General features: G+C 37.2%; 1 non-coding gene across 1 annotated transcript; it reads right to left on the reverse strand.

The window, feature by feature from the left end:
• Positions 1-23,220: 23,220 nt before the first annotated feature.
• On the reverse strand, positions 23,221-23,293 carry TRNAN-GUU (transfer RNA asparagine (anticodon GUU)). Its single transcript has one exon. It is a non-coding gene; the product is annotated as a tRNA-Asn (tRNA).
• Between the last annotated feature and the right edge of the window lie 515 nt (positions 23,294-23,808).

Raw genomic sequence — 23,808 nt, forward strand, 5'->3', positions numbered from 1 at the left:
GAGTTGAAGTGTTAGTGTGCATTGTGGCCGATATAACAAATAATGAGTGAAATAACAGTTCCTGACACCAATTTACTTGACTTTTTTAGGACAATTCTATTATCAAGACTGACTTACGAACAAAAGAGTGATCTAAAAAACAAATGACCGACTCCCTTGCTGTCAATGAAGGACACAACCAAACCACAGACGCATACTTACGTTATGATAATAATAGGCCTACTGTATCTATTGACCGTTAATATTGTGATTTCTCAAAGTAAGACAGGGAGTGAGCTAATGTTATACGTATACGTGTCTATTTGTTAGAGATACTGTATGTGTAAACAGTGAAATCGTATTTTACTACGTACCATTGAGGTCACGCCTTATTGGTGTTACTTACGAGATTCCAACCAATCTTCGACTGCTGACTTGACATTGACTATTATTTATTTTAAGACTATATTTTTGTAATACGGTTTCTCATATGTACATGAAAGACAAATTGAGTTAGCTTCCCCTGTTCAAAATTTCATGCTACGCCACTGTCATTCACAGATTCATTTATTGATTCATCATCCAGTCCAGGTATTACAGTTGAGATAAAAATGCTGACCTGTAACTTCCTGATATCTAATAAGGTACGTACATTAAAAACACATTTCTTCTTAAATTTGAACCTTATTTTTGCACCAAAATCTTAGTACGAGTATCACGAAATCAGCACATACTACACTAATCAGACTTCAGATACATATCAACAATAATTTGTCCTTTCTCTGACACGTATCATTAAGTGAGATGTACTCCCTGATAATAGATATAGGGCAGACTCTGGAATGGAGGAAGAAAGGAACTAGCAACCCCACCCCATTATTTCTTGGCCTAGTAGCTTCATAAGTGCTGCCTTGTGAGGTTCAGATCTGTCTTCGGACTAAACAACAAGAAAGTTAAAGCAATCACATTAGTGACATGTGACAAAATCAAACTAATGTCACTACAACACGAACAAGTAGGGCTAGTAATAACAAGTGCACCAATGTCCATTAAGTAATTAGACACATCATTTCGTTAGGGATCGCAAGTTTAGCCTACTTAAGAAGAGGAAGCAGAATAAGCAGGTACATTAATTAAAATCTGACATTGGTAATATTACCAAACTGAGGGACATTAAGTAGCTGTGTGGTCGGATATCTCAGTTGTAGAGCAAGTGGTTACGGACTGGAAAGTCCACGGTTCAATACCAAGAGATAGCGGGATTTTTCTCGTTACAAAATTTCAAGAACCGCCATGGGGTCCATTTAGCATCTTGCAAAATTGAGTACCATTCCTTCACGGAGAAAAAAGATTCTAGTGCAGAGGTTATGGTGTCTAGGGAAACCTTCACCTATTTACCTATCTTATATAAACTTAAATATTAGTAGTAACACCAAGAAATAATAATAATAATAATAATAATAATAATAATAATAATAATAATAATAATAATAATAATCCGAGACACGACAGCCAATAAAGGACCATGACCGACCGACCAGCCGGCTGCTGGTCTCAAGTCCACATGCCGAAACAGAGGTGAACGATCATCCAACCAGAATGGAGGTATCGTGTGATTAGCATGATGATTCCCCCAGGTATTATAGGTGGCTTGGGTACCCGGATTTCACTACCTATCGTAGTTTCCCAACTGCATCACGATACTGGGTGGGCACCGGTCCCATACACCGGCCGAAATTTAATAAGAAAATTTCTTCCCCTTGAGGACTCGAACCAGCACGCATTCCGTAATGCGAGTCCTAGGCAGTATGCCTTAGATCACGACGCCACGGCGCGGGACCAAGAAGCATGCCAATGTACTGTACTCCAACCACGAGAAAGTCTCCAGGGAATGAGACGCAGCGGGGTGATGCAGTGAATGAATGTTGATGTCATAAGGTCACACACGTGGGTACTCGTATCTCTATTGGCTCGCTCTCACAGCGCAAACAATAACATTAATACACACATATTTATACTACCCTAGTTACAAAATTAGACCACTGTTAATCTCCTGGGGCCGTATTCTTAGACATTTCGCAGCACGCGCTACGAGCGTACTAAGCTAGCCCCGGCTATCCACTGGTTACTAGTACAGAATTCAAATCATATCCTATCGCTAACACTGGTTTATGAATACGAAAAACGCTGATAATCCACCGAAAGCCCGCGCTAAAAATGTCTATGAATACGGCCCTAAGGGTGCTATTCATAGACATTTCGCAGCACGCGCTACGAGCGTACTAAGCTAGCTCCGGCTATCCACTAGTTACTAGTACAGAATATCATATCCTATCGCTAACACTGGTTTATGAATACGAAAAACGCTGAAGCCGGAAGCCCGCGCTAAAAATGTCTATGAATACGGCCCTAAGGGTGCTATTCATAGACATTTCGCAGCACGCGCTACGAGCGTACTAAGCTAGCTCCGGCTATCCACTGGTTACTAGTACAGAATATCATATCCTATCGCTAACACTGGTTTATGAATACGAAAAACGCTGAAGCCGGAAGCCCGCGCTAAAAAATGTCTATGAATACGGCCCCTAGTCTTTTAATCCCTCCATAAAGAAAATAACATATGCAGGAGAGCGCATGATTTTTAGACTGACGTTATAACGGTAATATTATCTATCTACTTCGCTCCAATAGATGACGCAATGGTAAGCACATTCCTTTCACGGTTTATCTCCTGGTTGGAGAGCAGTAAAGAGATGGAACAACCACAGCCCCAAAGTAGCTAAAGTGGCAACGCTGTATGTGAGCAGTCCGCACTGGATACATCTAAACCCACAAACAGGAGCAAGAAAGCTGAACTGACCGTCATTAGAGGTGCAGCAGTAAATGACGTCGGTTCAATCATCGACCGCAGGATAATTAAATATGGGACGGGAGCTAAGCACATAAGAAGCGGAGTGGGGGGGGGGGTTGCAACGACTAACGAATCATCCGGAGACTGGAGAGTTGGTCACAAGTCTAAACACGTAGCGGCTTGAGAGATGAAGCCTTGGAGACCAAAGGAGCGGGCGGGATGCAGACGTCGGACGCAGGGGTGGGCACCCACAGCGTTGAGGCAGTCGCTTCATAAATCATTCCGACCTGGACCCTAAAACCTTACTGCTCAGCTCTGTCACCTAGAAACTGCGCTGCGAGCTTCATTATTCCATTAAGTTTCGTAATGTATTACGCAGATATTTCAGGAATATCGAGAACTGTGTCGTGTTTACAATGGCGGGCAAGTTGGGGTCTAATTTGGACAAAACTCCCATTATAATAGAATGCATGTTCTAACGATGCTTCACTACACCAGAGTTTAAGTAAGGAAACTTTGAAAACCAAAAATAAATACAGAAAAAGGAAAAATAAAAAAATTATTATAATTATCTCTTAAATAGAATTAGCAGCAAACTTTTAACAATTAATAACAAAAATTATAATCTTTCTCCTAAATAGAATTAACAGGAAACTTCCAACAATAAGTAACAAGAATATCTCCCTACATATAATCTTTCTTTTAAATAGAATTAACAGGAAACTTCCAACAATAAGTAACAAGAATATTTCCCTACATTATAATCTTTCTCTTAAATAGAATTACCAGGACACTTCCAACAATAAGTAACAAGAATATCTTCCTACATTATAATCATTTTCTTAAATAGAATTAACAGGAAACTTTCAACAATAAATGATAAGAGTATCTCCCTACAATATAATCTTTCTCTTAAATAGAGTTAACAGGAAACGTTCAACAATAAGTAACAAGAATATCTCCCTACATTATAATCTTCCTCTTAAATAGAATTAACAGGAAACTTCCAACAATAAGTAACAAGAATATTTCCCTACATTATAATCTTTCTCTTAAATAGAATTAACAGGAAACTTCCAACAATAAGTGACAAGAATATCTCCCCACATTATAATCTTTCTCTTAAATAGAATTAACAGGAAACTTCCAACAATAGGTGACAAGAATATCTCCCCACATTATAATCTTTCCCTTAAACAGAATTAACACGAAACTTCCAACAATAAGTGACAAGAATATCTCCCTACATTATAATCTTTCTCTTAAATAGAATTAACAGGAAACGTCCAACAATAAGTGACAAGAATATTTCCCTACATTATAATCTTTCTCTTAAACAGAATTAACAGGAAACTTCCAACAATAAGTAACAAGAATATCTCCCTACATTATAATCTTTCTCTTAAATAGAATTAACAGGAAACTTCCAACAATAAGTAACAAGAATATCTCCCTACATTATAATCTTTCTCTTAAACAGAATTAACAGGAAACTTCCAACAATAAGTAACAAGAATATCTCCCTACATTATAATCTTTCTCTTAAATAGAATTAACAGGAAACTTCCAACAATAAGTAACAAGAATATCTCCCTACATTATAATCTTCCTCTTAAATAGAATTAACAGGAAACTTCCAACGAGAAGTAGCAAGAATATTTCCCTACATTATAATCTTTCTCTGAAATAGAATTAACAGGAAATTTCCAACGATAAGTGACAAGAATATCTCCCTACATTATGATCTTTCTCTTAAATAGAATTAACAGGAAACTTCCAACAATAAGTAACAAGAATATCTCCCTACATTATAATCTTTCTCTTAAATAGAATTAACAGGAAACTTCCAACAATAAGTAACAAGAATATCTCCCTACATTATAATCTTCCTCTTAAATAGAATTAACAGGAAACTTCCAACGATAAGTAGCAAGAATATTTCCCTACATTATAATCTTTCTCTGAAATAGAATTAATAGGAAATTTCCAACGATAAGTGACAAGAATATCTCCCTACATTATAATCTTTCTCTTAAATAGAATTAACAGGAAACTTCCAACAATAAGTGACAAGAATATCTCCCTACATTATAATCTTTCTCTTAAATAGAATTAACAGCAAACGTCCAACGATAAGTAACAAGAATATTTCCCTACATTATAATCTTTCTCTTAAATAGAATTAACAGGAAACTTCCAACAATAAGTAACAAGAATATCTCCCTACATTATAATCTCCCTCTTAAATATAATTAACAGGAAACTTCCAACGATAAGTAACAAGAATATTTCCCTACATTATAATCTTTCTCTGAAATAGAATTAACAGGAAATTTCCAACGATAAGTAATAAGAATATCTCCCTACATTATAATCTTTCTCTTAAATAGAATTAACAGGAAACTTCCAACAATAAGTGACAAGAATATCTCCCTACATTATAATCTTTCTCTTAAATAGAATTAACAGGAAACTTCCAACAATAAGTAACAAGAATATCTCCCTACGTTATAATCTTTCTCTTAAATAGAATTAACAGGAAACTTCCAACAATAAGTGACAAGAATATCTCCCTACATTATAATCTTTCTCTTAAATAGAATTAACAGGAAACGTCCAACAATAAGTAACAAGAATATCTCCCTACATTATAATCATCCTCTTAAATAGAATAAACAGCAAACTTTCAGAAAAATAAATAACAAAATTATTTCATTCAGCGGCAGCCCCTTTTACATATCTGTTAAAATCTGCTGACCCGCATATAACCCATCTCACAATCACAATTTCCATGTTTTCGGTGTATACTTATTAAATAGCAAAGGTCAAGTCTCAATTGGTTGATCTCTCCAACTGAGTTCATTCTCCCTTCTTAATGACCGGGATCAGGCCAAGTCCCAACTGACATCGCGTTCCAACAGTCATCTCCACGACCATCCTCCTGCCCTCGTGCATTCAAGTAGGAGGTGGAAGTGGATCGACGCATGCGCACCGAAATAATTAAAGTTTGATACACCGGAAACCTTTTTATAAAGATACATATAGAGGAAAGACAGCCGAATTTTCATTCTGTCGGATTACAATATTAAAGATCCAAACATACCGTGACAATGTACACATTATTCTAACAACAAACAGCAACAGTTCTCATTTTATCACATTTTTATATCTTCTCAAACGGATCACCCTGTATATTCTACATAATTTTAATACGCTGTACCTACCTTTACACAATTGTAATCGCCTCAATTTCCAAATATATCATTAAGAATCGAATTACAATTTCACAAAGGTCCCTACAACGTATAATGTTAGCTATACCAACTCCTGACTCACGTAACTCCAACCAAATCGATAAGGCAACCATCGGTTTTCCATACATTCGAAACTCACTTTTATTATTCAGTTCCTCTTAATTTTTTCAAACGAACCGGAAAGTGTTTTTTTTTTCCCCATTCGAAGCGGCATGCATTAACCGGCACTGACAATTCCTCTTCAACAGACAGACAGAGACAGAGAGGGAATTCATAACAATTTCCTGGCTATAAATTCTGGGAACATATATATGCGTCCACGCCCCTTGTGTTGTGTTTTCTTAAGTGGTGGATGTGCCCCATACTCAGCACTTTATCCACATCTTTCTAGCGAAAAATCGTTACCTAACTGTCCGAGCTTTAGCCTACAACTCTTTTGAATATACAATTTAATTTCACTTCATCATTCCCCGATGCTGCAAAAGCAATATCTAGATTAAAAAATAAACAGACGTTTTGAACATTGCTGATAATAAAAAGTAGTACGATAATTTATTAGCATATCTTTTGTGTTTCTTTCTTCTTATAATACTGGCCACATTTTGTGCATACTTAAGATCGAGTCGGTACCCGCGATAGTGTCGCGGTTAAGTTGCTGCGTTAAAGCCGAAAATTCGGAGATTCGATTCCCGGTGGAGTCATGAACTTTTACCATTGATAGACCAGACGAATTTTGGTCTCACTCAGTCTATGACAGAAATGATTACCAGGGTTATTTTCTCTGGGACAGAACCGGCCAGTAGGTGTACGTTGGACTGATATTGCTACTGCTGCTAACAGTAGTGCCGATGATCTCTCTATTCTCCGCGGTAAACCTCCTGCATACGAGGGGGGACCCAAAAAAAACCGGAATGTTTTTTTTTTTATTTTTTTTTATTTTTTATTGAACAATAACATAAATGCGGACATGGAAATCCTACACATACAACCCAAGAACCAAAAACTCAACACACTAGAACAATACGAAATATACAGACACACTAAAACACACCCCGATCAAATTCTCAGCACACAGATCAATTTCAGTACACACACACACTATTTGACTCCACTATTCAACATCTTTCAACAATCAAACGCACCCACATAACAGGCAGAGAAGTTCGAGATGACGCCGAGATCTAGAAGGCTCTGAGGATGGTGTGATGAAACACCGAAACAGCTGTAAGCCGCACAGACTTACATAATTAATACGAGTAAGTCCGCTAGTTAATCAATTACTTGTTATTCCTTATTGCAGATCCCTCGCGTAACGCTTAGAGGAGATACAGACTCGGGTAGTAAGAACTTTGCGACTTAGCATTCAATGATGCTAATATTTACAATGGCTGCTGGCACGTCTTAATCCCAGTGTCACGTTTTAGCTGCACTCTATATTAACGCAGATTTGTAATGGCACAAATTCTGACGAAGCTAACGGCAAGTTTTATTAAGCAGGTAAGCAACATTCTGTTATACGTGTTAAATAAATTAGCCTATGTAATCTACATGAGAATATGTTAGGAGAAAATCCACAAACAATTAGGGAAAACACGGGAATTTTATTGGAAGCAAGTAAAGAGGGAGGTTTGGAAGTAAATCCCGAAAAGACAAAGTATATGATTATGTCTCGTGACCAGAACATTGTACGAAATGGAATTTTAAAAATTGGAAATTTATCTTTTGAAGAGGTGGAGAAGTTCAAATATCTGGGAGCAACAGTAACAAATATAAATGATACTCGGGAGGAAATTAAACACAGAATAAATATGAGAAATGCCTGTTATTATATTCGGTTGAGAAGCTTTTATTATCCAGTCTGTTGTCAAAAAATCTGAAAGTTAGAATTTATAAAACAGTTATATTACCGGTTGTTCTGTATGGCTGTGAAACTTGGACTCTCACTTTGAGAGAGGAACAGAGATTAAGGGTGGTTGAGAATAAGGTGCTTAGGAAAATATTTGGGGCTAAGAGGGATGAAGTTACAGGAGAATGGAGAAAGTTACACAACACAGAACTGCACGCATTGTATTCTTCACCTGATATATAGTCCCGACGCTGTTATTTCCGGCGTGACTCCGCTTCTTTCAGCGTATTCGGAATCTCACCGGTCCGGTGGCATCAATGACGTCACGTTGCAGCGAAATAAGGAACAAAACTGCTGGAAGGATCGATGGCTGTCATGGCGACTGTACAAGTTGTTGTCTGTGCTACGCTAGCAAAATTTTGCGAAATTTTCGTACTCCCATCTCGTTCAAAGAAACGAGAGCATAAGCAATTTATTTCTTGAACCGGTAGTAATAACTGGTCTGTTGACATGTTCGCTCATAAGCCATTAACATATTGTTTTTACGTTGTGCTCATTACAAACAATACAGCAGAACTAAAGCAGAACACACCGCCATGACACAACAGTGCACGATGTTATTCGTCTGCTAATTCCCGCCCTATACAAGAACAAATCAGATTCACTGAAGGCGGCTGATGGAGACTGCTACCACCTCTGCAAGTTGATGGCACCGGTGCGACACCGGTGGAGCATCAATGTCGTCATCGGTGGAATTCGGAACACCGTGATGCCATCGGATTGCTCACCGGTGAGATTCGGAATACGCTCTTTGCTTACGTCTTAGAAAGTGAAGGCTCTATTAAGTCTAGGTAGGTAGTATCTTTCGCCATTTTTGTTCTTACGTTGCCGAGCTACCATACGAGGAATGTATTTGCCACACCGTTAAACATTATCATGTCGTAGCTCCTATGATAATAAATCAAACGCAATGTAATTCAGCAAATAATTAAGCGGCAAATAACGTCTTCGTTTGCTTTCTGCGAACGCCAACGAAAGAGCTAAAATGGCGCGCGATTATATTATGTATTTATCGAGCCTTAAGGAATGAATCAGCGAATCACAAGACGCACACGTTTCAATGTACCGGACTAGCAACGCGATTGACTGCAGGAAATTAGAGCGACGGGACTTTAATTAGGAACATTAAATTCAGACGTTTGAGATGGGCAGGGAATGTAGCACGTATGGGCGAATCCAGAAATGCATATAGAGTGTTAGTTGGGAGGCCGGAGGGAAAAAGGCCTTTGGGGACGCCGAGACGTAGAAGATGGGAAGATAATATTAAAATGGATTTGAGGGAGGTGGGATATGATGATAGAGAATGGATTAATCTTGCTCAGGATAGCGACCGATGGCGGGCTTGTGTGAGGGCGGCAGTGAACCTCCGGGTTCCTTAAAAGTAAGTAAGTAAGTAATCCATGACAATCTTGACATGAACATTCCCTGGAATATGAGAAGCCCCATCCAAATGTGGTCCAAACACTCTGGTCGCCCCTGCCTCAGTGGACGTGGATTCCGCAGGGGACAGTGAAGAAGCGAGAGAAGCAGAGAAATGTGTATGTAATAACGTGGAGCGAGATGAAGGCAAAGAGATAGGGTTGCCTTGCAGATAAAATATGAAGTAAAGCACTGGATAAAACATGAAGCAAAGGATTAGGAGACGGGTTGGGAAATAAGTTACGGTTTGGGTAGTAACTCGTAACGCTGAAAGCAGCTGGCCACTGACTTGTATGAAGGTGAAAAAGTCGCCAAACATCTCGGAACCGAATTATGAACAGCGGAATGAACGCTTGAATATTATATAACTTAATTTACATTTCATTACAGTCATACTTTTTGCTCCGTTTCATAAAGTAGCCCACATGTGAGGGATTCTTTATCCTCATTCCAACTCACCGCACGAAAAAAAGACGCAGAATATGACATTCCTCTACCATAAGCTTGCTTATTTTTTAATCCGATGGCGTGTAGGCCTACTTGTCTTTGCGTCATTCATTTATGACCTACGGGCTGAAGTTATAGACGTTGTTCTTGGTGCACCATGACAAGCGAACTACGTAACACCGCTAGATGCTGTTGAATACGACGATGATGACAGAGCAATGGTGGAATGTCTGTACAGAAACCGGAGTACTCCGCGAAAACCTGTCACCAAGCATCACTAAGCACCGTCTTTGTCCAGCTTCACAAACCACGAATATCAAAATAATCAGACAATTTAGCGAAAATATAAGCCCTAAAACGTGTCTTAAGAAAAATATATCATTTACCATTAAATCTTTAAGACATGTAATTTATTATTTTTAGTTGATTATTTAACGACGCTGTATCAACTACGAGGTTATTTAGCGTCGATGAGATTGGTGATAGCGAGATGAGGCCGAGGATTCGCCAGAGATTACCTGGCATTTGCCTTACGGTTGGGGAAAACCTAGGAAAAAAACCCAACTAGGTTATCAGCCCAAGCGGGGATCGAACCCGCGCCCGAGCGCAACTTCACAATGGCAGGCAAGCGCCTTAACCGACTGAGCTACACTGCTGGCCTGTAATTTATTATAATTACGGAAAACTAAATTAATAGCTACCGTACTTATCTTCCTGCTTATTTTAAAAGAATGTAGTTTCGCAACTTTAACTTGCATTTCAACCAGTACTCATTGAAAAAACACAGAAATCTGGTCTGAAATTATCTTAAATTCAAATTCAAATTCAAATTTATTTATTATTTACATTTGAAATGAATACATATGAATAGATACCCGAAATGAGCATATACTCGTGCTCGGGTAAAATTTTACAGGGATCAACTAAAAATGCTGAAGATAGAAATAATAGTAGTAGTAATAATAATAATAATAATAATAATAATAATAATAATAATAATAATAATAATAATAATCGTGACAGAAATGATACAAAGATTGTAATACAAAATAATTCATTAATAATAATAATAATAATAATGATATTAATAATAATAATAATAAGTGATAAAACAAAACTATTTACAATAATAAAATAAATACTAAGACGGATAAAATAAAATATAAAACCAATAGCGAGAGTTAACACAACTTAAATAAGCATATAATAACCGGAAAAAAATGACGAACTCGAAAATCAATAGAAAAGTTCGTTGTATCGCAGACGACAGCAACCGCCGTATTGACATTGTGTTGTGCATTAATGGTAGTAGGGGGGAGCCGAAAGTCTACGTAACTGCCGTTCTCTTCGAATCTTCTCGTACAATCATGGGAAGTTAATGCTGAAAAACAAAATGTCTACGAGTCAAACTGTTCATTATTACCAGGATGAATACAAATAATACTGAAATATATTAATCTAGTTTCAGTTATAGATCTCCCCTTTTCTGCAAGAGATATCGTATCAAAAATATTTTATGAATGGTGGGGAAAATATAAATTTCAAGAACTCTCTAATGACAAGAGATAGTGACAAGTACAATCAAGTGTATCTGTGGCGATGCTAAGAAATCATTTATTGGAGATATACACTGTTATTAATTAAGAAAATGATCTATTTATATTTATTACAATGTTTTATCTTATAGGTTACATGCAAATACAATATCTACAAATAATATCTTCATTACGTAAAAATTAAAGTCGATTAAAGAAGAAATGGAGATTGTGAAACTTGGGGTCTTTATTACAGATTTATTTTCGATCTTCACACTTCTTGAATTAAAGAAAAATGACAGAAGAAACGTCCTGCATAGCATGCCACTAGCAATAAGACTTATCTTGCTACAAAATTTCATTGAAGACCCATTGTCCCAGAGACAAGTACGAGCTGACATATTCCAAAGAAACCGAGATCCCACTCTGAATTTAACTCGCCATCCAAAATATGCTTGGCCTCTGACAATGACGTGGTATTCACACAGAACAACAAATATACGGACATTTACTGTAGGTATTACAGAATCGAAATAAAATCTCACCAAAGTGCCAGATTAGGAGTCAAGAAATGAGATGAAGTTTGTTGTCTATGTAAGTGATTAATCAAGTCACAACTGGACCCAAATTATGTGTAAAAACGTTTGAAATATTTTATTATGACTATTACACTTTTACTACGTCATACTGCTTTTGAACAATAAAACAGTACGAAACGCCGTGTTTCAACCAATCTTGGCTGCTTATCCTATAATTTTTATCACTCCCCTAGCATTTGTTTTTATCACCTCCTTAGCATTTGTTTCTTTGTTTGCCAAATTGTACTTTCAATAATAACTGTACCCTTTAAAATGATTCACGTTTACTTCGTCATCCTTAATTAAAACTTTAATATCATTTATCTTGTTTATATTATTCAGGTTATGTTATAGCTTCTGCTGTAACAGATTACGGATAGTCACGTATCAGAGATTGTTTAATATATATTGATAACTGAAGTGGAATGCAACTGTTTTAATAAAAATGAAACTGAATCAATAAAGTTTTCATGACTAGTAATCACAGAGTTCAATGAAGAGTGTATAGTTGGCACAAATGAAAACAGCTGATCATAACATACCACTGCAATCTAATGGAATATTTGTAACACATTTTCAAGACAGTTTGGTATTGTATTTCTTCTAATCTTTATATACTTTCTTCTAATCGTGTAATAGTCAATTAAATTCCATTCGAGTTTTAATTTTCTCTAGATAAATCAAAACCTCTAATGAGATTACTGTTGATCAAACATTAAATTAACTAAATAGAAATTCTCCCATAAGAACACATGAGATTGGATATTAGAGCTTAATCTGAAGTATTACATATTCGAAAGAGTGAGAATAGAATGACAAATTTAGTAATAGTATGTACCTGTCGTTCTTAAAAAAACTGTGTAACGAAGTACGGAAAGAAATTATGGTTGTGTGTGTTCCATTACATGGAAATTAAATATGGACTTGGCCACATGTAAAAAAAAGATTACAAGGATGCATTTATTGATTCTAATAAGGTAATACATTAGGAGCATATTCGTTAAGAAACTATACAGAAAAAGGAATAAGAAAGAGGCTGAATACCATATGCGCCCAGAAGTAATGAAGAAAGAATCCAACGACAGGGAAGCGAGAATGCCTACGGACAGAAGTTCAGAGAAATAATTATGAAACTAGAGACAGAGAGAGCAAAGAGAATTTTGTCGTTTTATTTAAAGGTGTTGGGATTAGTCAGAATCGAAGAGTTTGTAATATATAACTAGAGACACCAACGGCGCTAGTTTCGCGTACAAAATTGAACCGCTGTTCGGCCGCCATTGAAGGGAGTTGATACTTCGCCGGGAGTGCGAGCAGTTCATGCTTATTGAGGAGTACGAATAAATATAAGTACACTTGAAGGGAAATAATAAGAAAATGGTGAAATACTGCGTTGCAAATAACTGTTCGAACATAGCTACTATTGTAGGATGCTCAGGAAAGCATACATATCTTACTATTTGAAAGAATGTTCCAAATGCAGTTCCTCCTTTGAATGTGTTTACAGATTGTCGGAATATTTCTTGGATAAAGTTTTTCCAGAAACACATTAATCAGGTTTATAAGGTTGGCTTCAACAATGTATGTAAGGGTTAGGTGCCATCACATTACAGTGGATTATAATAGCAGAGTGCATAAGAAAATCCTCAGACTATATCTGTCTAAGACTGTTTTGTTTCACAATAAATGAATTAATCATGTAATTTCCGTTTTGTAAAGTATGTACTTCTAGTTTTTGGTTGTATTATATGCAAATAAATTAGTGAAAATATAGCTGATGGTCTACTTAGGCCTATTATTACCACTACTACTAGATATATTATTACCACTACTACTAGGCCTACTAATTCCACCAAAACTAGGCCTACTATTACCACCACTACTAGGCCTATTATTACCACTAGTACTAGGCCTACTATTACTACAAAAACTAGAACTACTACTACTACTACTACTCCTAATACTAGACCTACTATTACCATTACTACTAGGCCTATTATTACCACTACTACTAGGCCTACTATTGCCACAAAAACTAGACCTACTACTACCACTACTACTACACCTACTATTACCACTACTACTACCACTCCTATTACCAATACTACTACGCCTACTATTACCACTACTAAGTTACTAGGCCTATTATTACCACTACTACTATGTCTATTATTACCACTATTACTAGGCCTATTATTACCACTATTACTAAGCCTATTATTACCAATACTACTAGGCCTACTATTACCACTACTACTACGCCTAATATTACTAAAACTAGGCCTCCTATTACCATTAATACTAGGCCTATTATTACCACTACTACTAGGCCTATTATTACCACTACTACTAGGTCTATTATTACCACTACTACTAGGTCTATTATTACCACTACTACTAGGCCTACTATTAGCACTACTACTAGGCCTTCTATTACAGCTACTAATTGTATTAAAAAGTCTGTACTGACCTCAAACCTGGTGGTCATTAACTACACAATGAATAGATTGTTTTATGATAAAATTTATTCTCATTATATTTTAAATCAGTTTCCAGAATTTTTATGATCTCATATTTCACCACTAAATATTTTCTAAGCCCCATATACCTTCCTCTTTCTTTGCATGAAAGGACTGAAATATAGATCATTTTAAATATTACAGTAAATATCCATTATTGTGTCCTTTAAAACAATACTAGTAATACTGAAAATTAATGTTGACATTGTCATTATTAAATATTTCACATACTTATCCCGAGTGTATATGGGTGATTTAATTTATTTTTTAGAATAACGCCAAAGATGAATCATTATAATACTTTAATAAATATAGCGCTCCTCTGCATTCATGTTTATTTCATCACGACTCATCCTTTGTAAAAGATGTTTAAAACAGTGTCTATCACCAGGCTACATCAATGTATTGTGGTACTGTTTTCGAATTTCGCGCCGCAAACACTCCCTTTAATGGCGGATTCTAGCCGATTCAATTTGTGACATTTTTCTTGCCTGCCAGTCACGGGTATGTGTCTCTAGTAAGTATTACAAACTCTTTGGTCAGAATACACAAAAGAACCAGAGGTATGGGCTATGGTGCCTCTGTGTATGATGGCGAAATGATCAACAATATCCGAAGAGACACTCCTCTGCAACACCACTTTCCAAGGATAGTGTAATAAGCAAGTGTGTACATATAAACATCAAGGCAATGTCCCATATGACTCGACAAGTCGTCCTGCTGCCTACATATAATCCAAATGACACTCCAAGTTGAGCGAAGGTCTCGAGGCTCTCCCTAATAGACTGGGTTATTAGTTATCCGTCGTTCAATTATTCGTCATTTATCTTCATCAGATGTAACTACTAAGCGACTACGCTCGCAAGAAAGCTGCATGATCCATCATGCTCTTCTCTAAGCTCCGTCTTGACACTTGAATAAAAACAAGGAGGCGATCTGCACTGCAACAAGGCAGGCACGGTGAATGGCTACCATGAAAAGCCACTCTGTCTTGACAGATTACATGAAGTTCAGAGCAGCCATTATAATAATTGCACAAATTACCCGTGATTATGCTCATTAAAATTGATTTCTACACGTTTAATAAAATTAAACTCTTTTAAAGAACAATATCATTGTCACAATACAACATGGCCAGAATAATGGAATATGGTGCTGCATGTTGGGATTCTTACAGATTAGAACATATTGAGACACTGGAAAAAAAAAAAAACGGGCTCTCAAGTATTGTCGAAAAAATTCACCATTAAAATGGGACACACTCACGGACAGGAGAACGCGAATTCGATTATGCGCACTGTTCAAAACATACAGAGGTGAGCCTGCTTGGAGAGAAATAAAAAATAGGTTGCAGACGCCAAATTACTCTTCAAGGAACGACCACTCATATAAATTGAGGGAAAGAAGACAGAGGACGGACACTGGAAAGTTTTCTTTTCTCAATCGTACTATCAGGGACTGGAATTCTGTACCTGCAGACTTACTAAAGGCTTTACCAACAACCAAAAATGTATTTAAAAATAGGCTTAAGGACTTTACTAATAGACGATAATTATACACAGTATTTAAAGGGTGTAAATGATATTTTGTTATTGAAGTGTTGTATCAGTGAAGAATTATGTTGTGTCAGTAAAGTGTGTTGTGTAAGTGAAACGTGTTCCTGTCAGTGAAGCTTTATAGTTTATAGTGGCAGTGCATAGTATTTGAACAGTTAAATGTTTCTGAAGTGTTAGTGAAATCAGGATAGAATCAATGAAATGTGTCGTAGTTCCAGTACAGTGAGTGAGTTGACAGCGAAATGAGTGTAGTATGGAAAGGTACTTGTGCAGATATGAATATATACTCGTGGGTTTTAGTTCGATCTTAGTTTTACGATACAAATTAGATTAATTTTAAATGTTATTTTAAGTGATCGTTTCATTTAATTTAGGATATTCCCTGTTATTATTATTATTATTATTATAAATTATTGTTAGTATTAATTATTAGTATTATTAATTGTATTCTAATTAATAAGTTTATTATTGTCATTATTGAGTGTAATTAGTTACCACTGCCACCGGGTATATACCCAGTGCAGTGTGAATAAATACATACATATATACATACATAATTAAGTAATAAACCATTTTTTTACTATTTTCAGCCCGAAGAAGAACAAAATTTAATTTTGCGCATATGGGAAAGTGGTAAAACTACAATAACAATGAAAACACTACGTACTTTAACACACTGGCACGATTCATCGCTGTATTGAACTGCAAGATCATTCATGATACTGGTCCTTTAGGGAGAGGAAATTCAGGTTGTGAACCGTAAAGTTCAATGAACAAAGACTATAATAATAATGATAATAATAATAATAATAATAATAATAATAATAATAATAATGGCTTTATTTAACCTGGCACAGTTAAGGCCTTAAGGCCTTCTCTTACACTCAACCAGGATTAAAACTTGCTTACACAGTTGAACACAGTTGATCAGAATTAAGTAATTACATACTGATACATAATTAGATCAAAAGAGGTAGTTACATAAAATTTACCTCATAAAATAAAAATAAACATAGTGAAATACATAATAATTTGTTAGAATCAAATACGAATCACATAAAAACAGAAGCCGATAATTCAATAAAAAAAGAAAATGTACACAGTAAAAATAAAAAAAAAAAACACATTTGTATACATATTAGTATGATATTACAATTAAGTAGGATTTACATAATTAAACCAGAAACCGACAATTGAATAAAATGTACACAAAAAATAGATTAATAATAAAAAACAACACAGTGGGATACATATTGCCGTTAAGTGATAAATATACACGATTTAGATAATAAAAATAACAAACAAAAAATAAATAAAAATAAAAATAAATACAGTGGAACACATTTGCAACACGTTAGGTCTGGCAACTCATCATTAGATACTTTTCTAATTTACATTTAAAGGAAATTAAAGTTCGGCAGCCCTTGACTTCAGGCGGCAGAGAATTCCAGTGGCGAGAAGTAGTAACAGTAAAAGACGAAGAATAAAGAATGATGTGTGCAGTGGTATTTCTAGCGTGTTGTCATATTGTGACCGAGTATATAAATTATGATACCGAGAAAGACTGAGGAATCGGACAGATAGAGGTGTGCAAAATTCGGTATAAGAGAGAAAGGGAATGTAACTTTCTCCTCTCATTTAACCTGAGCCACAATGATTTATCGAAAGAAGGAGAATTCTATGACACAACATCTAACAATATGTAAAGAAATCGTGTTTTAAGTATCGTTGGATTTAAGAATAGTTGAACCTCACTGAAATAAGTACTCTGTATCCACAGAAATCTTCCATGATTATGAACTGCTATAATTTTGTAATTATGCGTATTACGAAATTCATATCGGTCCTATTACAAAGAAAGGCAAAAAATTTTAGGGGATGTGTAATTGTAATTGTTGGCGGAAAACAACAGATGGCACCACAAACAAAAGAAGGCGCTGTTCCCGCTCTTTCGCTTGTCATTGTGGCATTGTTGAATAGAAGCAAGTTGTGATAAATGGTGTGAATGTTTGCATTCCAAGTCAGTGTGAATCCTGCAGCATTTAGAGTTATCGGGAACCCATAGGAACGAAGTAGTTGTGTAATCTACCACCTCAGAATCGTCTTGTCGGTAGGTGCCGCATGTTGAATCACCCGACTGAAGGCACGCTGAACTCTCAATACACTCCGTGTGCTATGGTATTCCAATACACACCAACTACGTCCCTGTGGTTTCGCCATAACTCTCTAAATGTTGCAGATTTCACACTGAGTTCAAATGTAAACATTCACAAAATTTAACACACTTGTTTCTAGTCCACAAAGCCACAATGACAAGGGAAAGAGCGGGAACAGTGTCTTTTATTTTTATGATGCTAGCTATTGTTTCCCGCCAACAATTACAATTACATACTTACTTACTGGCTTTTAAGGAACCCGGAGGTTCATTGCCCCTCTCACATAAGCCCGCTATTGGTCCCTATCCTGAGCAAGATTAATCCAGTCTCTACCATCATATCCCACCTCCCTCAAATCCATTTTAATATTATCTTCCCATCTACGTCTCGGCCTACCCAAAGGTCTTTTTCCCGCCGGCCTCCCAACTAACACTCTATATGCATTTCTGGATTCGTCCATACCTGCCACATGCCCTGCCCATCTCAAACGTCTGGATTTAATGTTCCTAATTATGCCAGGTGAAGTATACAATGCGTGCAGCTCTGCGTTGTGTAACTTTCTCCATTCTCCTGTAACTTCATCCCTCTTAGCCCCAAATATTTTCCTAAGAACCTTATTCTCAAACATCCTTAATCTCTGTTCCTCTCTGAAAGTGAGAGTCCAACCATACAGAACCACTGGTAATATAACTGTTTTATAAATTCTAACTTTCAGATTTTTTGACAGCAGACTAGATGACAAAAGCTTCTCAACCGAATAATAACAGGCATTTCCCATATTTATTCTGCATTTAATTTCCTCCCGAGTGTCATTTATATTTGTTACTGTTGCTCCAAGATATTTGAATTTTTCCACCTCTTCGAAGGATAAATCTCCAACTTTTACAGTTCCATTTCGTACAATATTCTGGTCACGAGATATAATCATACATTTAGTCTTTTCGGGATTTACTTCCAACCCTGTCGCTTTACTTGCTTCAAGTAGAATTTCCGTGTTTTCCCTAATCGTTTGTGGATATTTTGCTAACATATTCACGTCATCCGCATAGACAAGAAGCTGATGTAACCCGTTCAATTCCAAACCCTGTCTATTATCCTGAACTTTCCTAATGGCATACTCTAGCGCGAAGTTAAGAAGTAAAGGTGATAGTGCATCTCCTTGCTTTAGCATACAGTGAATTGGAAAAGCATCAGATAGAAAATGGCCTATACGGACTCTGTTGTAAGTTTCACTAAGACACATTTTAATTAATGGAACTAGTTTCTTGGGAATACCAAATTTAATAAGGATATTATATAAAACTTTTCTCTTAACCGAGTCGTACGCCTTTTTGAAATCTATGAATAACTTTTGTCCCCTCAAATTCATTGAACTGTTCTTTCTAATTACACTGGTATGAATTTCGTAATACGTATAGTTAGTAGTTTGATCACAAATATTTTTTTTTCTTAATCAAAAATTTTAGAACACAATATTGAAGGTAACGATTAAAGAGAAAAAGATTCTTGAAGGAAAAGGTAGAAGGTCCTAGACTTTGTTGTAGATGTTGGTCTTTAAAACATTCTAGTAAAAGAATTATGCAGATATTTAATTAACTGTATATTTTAAGCTGTAAATGCTTTATGTTTGTAAAAATAATTACAGCAGAACCTCTATTATCCGTGGTAATGAAGGGGATGGACTGAACGGTTAATCGAAAAAAATCTGATAATCCGTACAATGAAAGATTTTGTAATTTCCTCCATTGTCTTGTATTTAACTCGCTATGTAGTGGATCAGAAGTTCATTAATTTAAATTTGGTTGTAAACGACGAGTTTTTAAAGGACAAGGAAGCCCTTTGTAATGACTGTCTTAGGAAAGACAGGAATAAAGGTCTCATGTTGTAGATTTACATACTTTTTTACTCTTTATCCTTGTTTTTTTTTTTTATTAAATCGCGCAGTTGTAACTCCGATGTCGCATTCTGATGCGAGATGAGCCACAGTTTCTCTTTCTCAAACCATTCACTTATCTCCATTTTTTTCTATACTTAGCACAACACATTTTCTGTTAACATCCGTGGAAGACATTTTATATACAAGTTATATTATATAACAGCAATTCGTACAGTAAAAAATGCTGTGTAACGAATAAAACACTATAGCAAAAACATAATATGTAGAATCTAGTAACATAGCCTAGTATATACAGTCACGAAGCTTGAGTTGTGAGGGTACTAGGAACAATAGACTGTGTCGGTACTATTTCGTATTGTCCGTAATGAGGCGGTAGTAGCGATCCTAGTGGTTAGCAACTATCTATGGATGCATATTCCCTACGTATTGAGCTTCGTGACTGTATATAATAGACTGTGCTACTAATATGATATACAAAACAGTACTTTATATAAGTTATTTATTTCTGAAGAAAAAAAAGCGCGAGATATAGACAGTCGGGTAATCCGCCAATCGGTTAATAGGGTGACGGATAATCGGGGTTCTACTGTATTCAAATTTGATGTTAATTTTACAGGTAAATTATTAGCTATTTTAATATTCTGAATAATATAGGGAACTAGAGGGAACCCAAGAGATGGAGCTTAATCTGAGACGATTCTAAACGGCGTCGGGGTTGTATCCGGCGTGGCTTAGTGGATAAAGCATCAGCACGTAGAGCTGAAAACCCGGGTTCAAATCCCGGCGCCTGAGAGAATTTTTCTCCGTTCCATCACTCTTTCATCATGTGATGACGCAGAATATCTGCATGGAAATATCATATGTACTTCGGTACATCAAAATATATATGATATGCGTAAAAATCACTTTGTGATTTAAGACGGCGCCCATACCGTCGGATCCCGGCCAAACAGTCACTCATCTGAGTGCACCTCAACACATGTATGGACTTCGGTCCTGCGTTCATAGACATCTATGACGTAGTGCAGAGGGCGGCCACTAGAGGGAACCCAAGAGATGGAGCTTAATCTGAGACGATTCTAAACGGCGTCGGGGTTGTATCCGGCGTGGCTTAGTGGATAAAGCATCAGCACGTAGAGCTGAAAACCCGGGTTCAAATCCGGCGCCGGAGAGAATTTTTCTCCGTTCCATCACTCTTTCATCATTTTCTGAATAATGTTTTATAAAGTGTAATTTAGGTATATTAAGCCTGAAAAGTTTTGTTTATTTAGCTTTTATAGTAGCCGAGATATAAAAAAAAAAATTAATTTCACAAATTTCTTGCAGGCAATGGTGTACCTACCACTTTAAGGCGCGTGTACACTGTAATTCATTGTAGGCTGCATTTTATTTCGTCAAAAAAGCTGGTGTTTATATTGGTAACCAAAACGGCGCACAATAATCCATATAGTAAACACTCCGCGCACGAATAAACAGGAGTTTTATGTCGATGAGGGTGATGCTTCTCTTAAAAATAAAAAAAATGACGTTCAGTCGTGTAAACAAAGATGCAACGATCTTTCACACTATCTGTGAGTTACGTGATATTGTTTATCCATACGTGTGAACGCAGTAGTGAGAGACCCTGGTATGTCAGAGGAAGCCCCTGCCAAGGGACAGGAATGACAATGTATGCCGATATTACGTTGTTTGGGACTGGCTCCAGGGCCTCGGGGAGAAAGCAGCAGCCGCATCATCGACCGGCTGCGAGCTTAAACAAACTTGTGACGACGGGCGTATGCGAGCGACGACGAGCGGACTAATCTTACAACAACATGTTCGGTTAAAACGCTGCCCGTTTAATTAAAAACTATGTTTGCATTAACATATACAGTCTAGACACTTAGGCCACTTACTAATATGTTAGTTCCTTCTAAACGACAAGCAGTAGAGGAACCGCATGTTCTAAATGAAAAGCTCGGGGTTTCACTCATTTTCTGTTTTATATATAAGAACATGTAGGAGGAAACCTGTAGCTCGGGCAGTAACGCGTTTGCCTGCAGATTCGGAGTTTCGTTCGGGTGCTGATTCGATTCCCGCTAGGTCTGATTACCTGCTTGGGTTTTTTCCGAGGTTTTCCCCAACCGTAAGGCGAATGTCTTGTGAATCCTCGGCCTCACCTAGCTGACGCTATTTCCATCAACGCTAAATAATCCAGTAGTTCGCAAATCAAGATTTCAGGTATAACTCCCTGTAAAGTTGATTTGAATAATTTCGAGGGAAAAATTGTTCCGGGGCCGGGTATCGAACCCGGGACCTTTGGTTTAACGTACCGACGCTCTACCAACTGAACTACCCGGGAACTCTACCCGACACGGATCCAATTCCTCCCTCTATATCCACATACCTCAAAGTGGGCTGACAACCGTCAAGCAACCAACTTCGAGTGCACACTAACTCCGTGTGACTTAAATTGTGGTTTTCTGTTAACGAACAGTGACGTGTATTATGCAAATCAAGATTTCAGGTATAACTCCCTGTAAAGTTTATTTGAATAATTTCGAGGGAAAAATTGTTCCGGGGCCGGGTATCGAACCCGGGACCTTTGGTTTAACGTACCGACGCTCTACCAACTGAACTACCCGGGAACTCTACCCGACACGGATCCAATTCCTCCCTCTATATCCACATACCTCAAAGTGGGCTGACAACCGTCAAGCAACCAACTTCGAGTGCACACTAACTCCGTGTGACTTAAATTGTGGTTTTCTGTTAACGAACAGTGACGTGTATTATGCAAATCAAGATTTCAGGTATAACTCCCTGTAAAGTTTATTTGAATAATTTCGAGGGAAAAATTGTTCCGGGGCCGGGTATCGAACCCGGGACCTTTGGTTTAACGTACCGACGCTCTACCAACTGAACTACCCGGGAACTCTACCCGACACGGATCCAATTCCTCCCTCTATATCCACATACCTCAAAGTGGGCTGACAACCGTCAAGCAACCAACTTCGAGTGCACACTAACTCCGTGTGACTTAAATTGTGGTTTTCTGTTAACGAACAGTGACGTGTATTATGCAAATCAAGATTTCAGGTATAACTCCCTGTAAAGTTGATTTGAATAATTTCGAGGGAAAAATTATTCCGGGGCCGGGTATCGAACCCGGGACCTTTGGTTTAACGTACCAACGCTCTACCAACTGAGCTACCCGGGAACTCTACCCGACACCGATACAATTCCTCCCTCTATATCCACATACCTCAAAGTGGGCTGACAACCGTCAAGCAACCAACTTCGAGTGCACACTAACTCCGTGTGACTTACATTGTGGTTTTCTGTTAACGAACAGTGACGTGTATTATGCAAATCAAGCTTTCAGGTGTAACTCCCTGTAAAGTTGATTTGAATAATTTCGAGGGAAAAATTGTTCCGGGGCCAGGTATCGAACCCGGGACCTTTGGTTTAACGTACCAACGCTCTACCAACTGAGTTGGTACGTTAAACCAGAGGTCCGGGTTCGATACCCGGCCCCGGAACAATTTTTTCCTCGAAATTATTTAATCCAGTAGTTCAGCTAACGTCGTTAAATAACTAAGTAAAAATCCTGCAACATTGCACCCCGGATTAACTCTGGTAGAATTACAGCCACAGCCACACCTAAGCAAGTTGACAGAGTGAGGCAGTACGCAATGCTATGCATTCTCTGTAGAGCATACCTGCACAAACAGC

Source organism: Periplaneta americana, chromosome 11 (genome assembly GCF_040183065.1).
Source record: "Periplaneta americana isolate PAMFEO1 chromosome 11, P.americana_PAMFEO1_priV1, whole genome shotgun sequence".
NCBI classification, from domain to species: domain Eukaryota; kingdom Metazoa; phylum Arthropoda; class Insecta; order Blattodea; family Blattidae; genus Periplaneta; species Periplaneta americana.